Source organism: Lolium rigidum, chromosome 3, assembly GCF_022539505.1.
Source record: "Lolium rigidum isolate FL_2022 chromosome 3, APGP_CSIRO_Lrig_0.1, whole genome shotgun sequence".
Lineage (NCBI taxonomy): Eukaryota > Viridiplantae > Streptophyta > Magnoliopsida > Poales > Poaceae > Lolium > Lolium rigidum.
In genome coordinates this window covers 63,082,427-63,088,886 of record NC_061510.1, presented here as the reverse complement: position 1 = coordinate 63,088,886, position 6,460 = coordinate 63,082,427, and positions in this window count along the sequence as shown.

The window sequence follows — 6,460 nt, the reverse complement described above, 5'->3', positions numbered from 1 at the left end:
ATCCACCACCAAACAAGCATCCAATCCGCCACGGTACGTCCTCAAATCGCCGCGAGCGCCCCCCTATGGGGGGCATCATATACAACGTTAGATGATGCGTGGTGCTCCACGGCAGCAACGTGTGTAGCCCGATCGATGCAGCCGCGTGCACGAGTTGCAGTGTGCACAAGCTGCCAGACACGTCGGTGTCAGTCACTCTGCACCGTCGTCCGTGTGTGAAGCGAAGGTACGACTGTACAAGCCAAAGCAACAGGTCACCGACATTTGGTGTATTGGTTTCTCCATTTCATGCGTGTCTCGCTTGCCCGTCGCAGATTGGCCTGTTCGACGGCAGCTTAATTCCATCTTAGCGGGGCATCTTTAGCGGCCCAATGCATTGCAAATACAAAAAGTTACTTCCTCCCTTCGTCCATAAATAGATGCCAAAGATTTATTCAAATTTAAATGTAGATCGCTTAAAAATTGAACGTATCTATGCACTAAATCGTGACTGTATACATTTCAATTTAGCACAAATTTTCGACATCTATTTATGGACAGTAGTGTAGTATTTGTTTTGGTCCTGTTTAGATTGCACTGTGAAACTAATTTGGCCTTGTTGTATGTAATGTTCGCTTGGGTTGCGGTATGTACCCAGCGGGATCGAGGCATTTTATGTCCACCCAGCCCAAAGATTCAATATTGGAAAAAAATCACAACAAGCCGTACAAACAATAAAAATAGTAGTTTCAAATTCATCTAATTTTAATCAATCACGAAGTGCACACAAGTACAAACTAGGAAAGTTGCAAAAGGGGCACAAGAATTTGTAGGATAGACGTGGGAGTCGCGATTCACGGATGAAGGCTCGTTTCTTCTCGAACCATGCTCTTTGCTCCGGATCCATGAAACTCAGGTCAGCAAACATGATCCGGTTCTCCTCCGCAAGCAAGCAACTGGGTCGCGGCCTCCTTCTTCTTGCCCTCTATGGCGTGCTTGGTGAGGTCGATGAAGGTGGCAGCAGTGGCCTCCTTCTCCAGGCACCACTTCTCGTCCCTCTTGGCCAGGGCCTCTTGTGTCTTGGTCATCATGTTTTGCAGGGTCTCGCTTAACACCTGGGCCGACGCCCCACACGTCAGACCAGCCTTGGTGGTCTTGTGGCCCCTTCGCCGAGATGGAAGGGCATTTTGGCTTGGGGCTTCCTCTTCGCCATCCATGGCCACCACCACATCGACTCCGCCATTCTTGATGCTGACCAGGTAGTTCACGTAGCCTACCTTCCATTTTGAAGAGTTCTCCACCACATGCCAATAGTATGTGGACCATGTGGTAGCCCTTTCCCCAAGTTGCCTTAAAGCACTCCAAGGCCCACAACACCTCCACAAACACAATTTGTTAGGGTTTGCCAAGGCATCAACATTGCACGAATGAAGCAAGCCTTGCTCTTACCACGTTCACAACATCGTGGCCGCTCACTTTGCGCAAAAAGTCTGGTGCATGTACTACGAATCCCTTAGGGAGAAAGTTGTTCTGAGATCATGGAATTCTTGGGTGACTTTCGTCCAATATGCTTGGCCTTTTTTACTTGGCCCCGCATATAGTATCTTGGTTAATGAAGATCCAAGAATGGCAGAGCATGATGTCCTCTTTGTCGCTGTAGCCAAAGTCCTTTGGCTCGTGCCCTTCTACTTTCCATCGCCGGCTATCTCGCCCTCGACCCTGGCACCGGCCTTAGTGTCACCCTCCTCGAAGCCATTGCATTCGACATCGTAGAACAAGGGTGTGTCTTGCTCCAATGATTAGCCAAATTGGGAGGACAATGACACCTCGTCGATGTCACAACCTCGGCTTCGGGTTTCGGTCCCAAGGCCACTTGGGATGAAGCCGCCTCCATTGATCATATCCTCCACGCAAGCCTCTTTGTGATCGTCGTAGTAGTCCTATGGATCACCGGGCATTGGTGGCCTATAGCACATGAGAAATGGGTCGAGATTGCACGAGCTTACTTGCTCCATCAGCGCCAGTAGGGGTCGTGGCATTTCCTCGAACATGCTGCGGGGACTCGGCCATGTTCTCCGGCGGGATGCCCGAGCCTTCCCGAAGGAGGGTCCGGCTCCCGGATACCCGCCAAGCGTGTGGTTCAGGTCCAGTGAGGCCCCCCAACAAAGCTCTCACCGAACGGGTCGTCCGGCGGCGATGAACGCGAGCCGGCGAGGCGGGATAGCGGCGCCTTGACAAGCACTACGGGGCTCGATGTAGCTGATAGCAGATGTGATGGTCGTGGATGTAGGGGGACGTGTGGCCCGGGAACTTACAGAGCTTGTCGACGAGGCCCAGGTGTAGCAGATGAACACCTCTTGCTTCAACATGAGCATGGACTCAACCACGGACAACGAGTTCTTTGGCTGCGCCTTGGCGTGTGCCTGCATCTCCAAGGCCATCTCGGTGGCTACCCTGTTGGCGGCTTCGGTAACTTGATGGGCTTTCCTCGCCCGCACGACGGAGCGGCGGTCCTTGCATTTCTTTGTCTGCACCACCCTCTCCTCCGGTGTATGCTCCTTCTTCGGCACCTTGGACTTCCCGCCATGGCCGGGTGCAAGAGTCTCCGCTCGTGGTCGGCTTTGGAGAGGCCTCTATGATCGCGGGGCTCCAGCTTGGGGCAGCTAAGTTGACGTTCATGGCGGCGGCATCATCGCACGCAAGGGTTTGGCGCCGGCCAAATACGAAGCTTTCGAGTGGCGGGGTGTGAGTGGCTACCGTGCCAATGGCGGGCAGGCCATGATTTATACAAGGAGGACAAGAAGCGCACGCGGACTGCGATGTTGTCCCGCCGACGCATTTCGTGCCCAAATTTGAGTGGCAAATGCATCGGGCGCTGACAAAGCGATCAGCTTGCGTTGGCCCTCTAGACTAGGGTTTCTCTGATTCTATCCGTCTTGAAAAAAATGATCACTTTTGATCCGTTTACATTAGCCGTTAAAGGCGCACTCTCCAAAAGAAATTGGTAAACATGTTTAATTCTGCACAAATAGGACAGAATGACAGACACGGTCGATCTTTGATTCACGCATGCCAAATCACAATGATCCTGAGGCTGCTTAAAGTATTCTTACTGCTCGTCCTTGCCTCATTGGGCGTTATCATATTCCTAGCCGCCCAGCTGCAAGGAAATGGGTCAACCGGGCCATAGCCTACACCTACATGTTTTCTAATTACAGTCTACGGTAATCACTTAATTGCATCTGAGAGGTGGATTAGTAACTCCTTTGCACGCGACACTGACCGCACCACGTGCCAGCATGCCATATTCATCAGTAGCGTCTCCTCACCACGATTTAGTCACCCACAAATTTTCCATTTCTAATCTTCTGCACGACCTTACCACTTTGCCAGTAATTAATATGCCTCAAGTATTTTTCTTTTAAAACACCGTATGACTCAAAAACTTGTTTTACTAACGTAGATAGCAACTCTCTCATCTTGTTAAAAACTACTCTATAACAAAATTCATGATAGTTCTCCCATGTGAAAGTGCTCATGGAATATGCAACGGGCCAGTGGGGGCCTAGGTTTTATCCCAAATGGTAATGGTGCACGAAAATTCTGACTTGAGTTCCGATAAAATTCATTTATCAATTCCGTAAATAATTGTAAACTTGCAACCCAATTCGGCATAAGCAATAAGTAACATGAAACTGAAACATTTAATTGGAAAGTTGCATAAATAGTTCAAACACCATACTGAAATTCAAAATATGCATGCAAGAAATTTACAATGCCACTTGTTTGACCTATTGGCCTATGCTTCCTTAAGAACATGAAAGTCTCCATTGTATCATCTCCATCCACTTGTTTGACTAGACAATCGACTAAGACAATGACCCTTCTAATGTTTTTTCACTGAAGTCATTGCAAAAAGTACCTTCAACACTAGTTGTCACCGCCAGTAGAAGAAATACCGATTTTAGAAGCAAGAAAATCATATCATACACTTTATGCCTTTGTGTTTCAACAAACTTGACTGAGAGGTCAGCATGGTTCTCTAGACCTTGGAAGCTATCACCCCGTCTCATGTCATAGTATAATTATCAAGGTGTAATTCAAGTTTTAGCAAATAATTGCCCAAGATCCTATTAGAGTAGAACTCGTCTAGTTCAGGGTCCTTCTATGCATCAAAATAAGCAAACAAGTCTGAAGGATTTAAGGAAGACATACAAGAGAATACCTCATATTAACTTCATCAAACCAATTATCAATCTCTCGAATAATTTGATCAATGCCACCAATATATACTTCTTTCTGAAGTGGTCATCATTTGTTTGGTTTCGGACACACTCATACCTACTGTTTTTCAATAAGGCACATCCATAGTAGGAACTTCAACACTTGTTTATCTTAAAATATAGTTGACCCACACATGGGATTGAACCCAACCATCAGACCTCCACTGTTACATTCTGCTCTTTGACACATTAACATGTGAGATTGCATTATTAACAATATCTTGCTCCATTCTTTACAAACACTCAGAAAATTCGTTTGCATATCCAAGAAAAACAAACATTAAGTGTGCAAAGATATCAAACTCAATAGTCTTAGATGCTACAAGCACAAATGTATTTTTTATCACCCATCCTTATATGAAGTATCATCTCTAGATTTGGGGTGTGTACATCATGAATTGTGGAAAACATATCAATGATGTTGCATACAATTTTGTAATAAGATCCCCACCAAGTCTCACAGGCAAACCCATCTCTTGATTTAACCCACTCACAATATAAAGTTCACCACAATCAAGTGCTTTCATAATATTCTCAATCCTACTATATCAAGCATTTGACGAAACTTACAAAAAACTCCAACAAAAGATATACTTGATAAAAAAAACTCAAACAATGAGTATTGCCCTTGGAAACTACAACAATAAGTAGTTGGAGTTGATGTGCAAAACAATGGACATGATAAGCAAAACGTGACTCTTGCATGATCATTGTTTTCAATCCTTGAATAACTCCATTCATGTTGCTACCCACTATGTCCCGGTTTATAAGTCCTGCGTGTATCACAAGATCGTAAATTTGACACAATTAATACAAGGTATATATTACAAAAAATATCATTAGAAAATTCAGTTGTTCTACTTTTTGTTTGATTCGTGGGAATTTTATAGGAAATTTGTAGGATTTTCATCCTTAGGAATTTGTTCTATGTGAACCGTTTGATTCGTAGGATTGAATCCTTAGAAATGTATATGATTTTTTCCTATAAGATTGCATTGAGGAAAAATTTCATCCACTCAAACCTCATATGTTACAGTTCACTTGATTTTCCTGTGAATCAAACGCTAATTGAATTTTTTCCTGTATGTTCTAAATCATGTAGGATTTAACTGGACATAACATTCTAATCCTACGATTTTCCTATTCATGTGGTATAAGAATCCTATGAATCAAACAAACCCATTGTTTGATTTGTATGACTCGATCTCATGCGATTATTTTCTAAAGAATCCCATTGCACTATACAAAATCAAGCATAGGCCAAACAAGTCAAACTTTGGCATTGTAAACTTGTTTTGCCTTTCCTATGACGGAATCGAGTAAATTTTGGTGTATACGAAATATGTAGGAACGAAATGCTTATGACATTACAATCATGATTTTTTTAAATCCTCGGAATCACACAAGGCCCATCTAAAAATGAAGAAAATCCTACTTATAAAATTTCCGTGTTGTTGACCGTTGGCGGGAGCGGGATTACCGGATTATAAAAACAAGTATAGTAGACGATGCTTGGCGCCGTGCTCCGGGATCGGCCCCCTTTCCACGTGACAGACAGGACCCAAAGCGGATGATGATGCTTGCCGTGAGAAATTATAGAAATCCACATGCCCAGGCCATCACCATTAACGACGAAGCACACACGATCTCTTTGTTTAATCCCGTCCTCCAGCATCCCATGTACAGTACGTGTGATGATTCATTTTTATTTATTCAAGACGGACACACAGCAGGAGGCACTCATCCCCACCGTAAGACGCTTTCGACTAAAGCTAATAATGATCAGTAAGCGATCGAGCACTACGGAAATACAGTATGTCAAGAGGAAAGCAATGCAGTTAAGCAAAGCATTCGAAGATCCCATGCATCCCCAGCTAGGGAATGAATAATGGACGACGTACACGACCGACCGGCGTCGAGCATATATATACACGAGAGAGAAAGTGTAGATACGCAAAGAGGAAAAGAAGCAGCACTGATTAAAGCAGGAATTTCCTAGTTTCAAGGGATGCAAAGTGGACACCCGATCGGCGATGCTTCGTAGTCAAAATCGGTTAGGCACCGTTTTTAACAAATTAGTCTGTATTGCACTAGATAATGATTTCACGGGCTGCGAATGCCGCTTACAACCCTGATTTCAACGACACACATTACTTTTCTCATATGCAACGCCAACATACTACTCCCCATTTGGACGT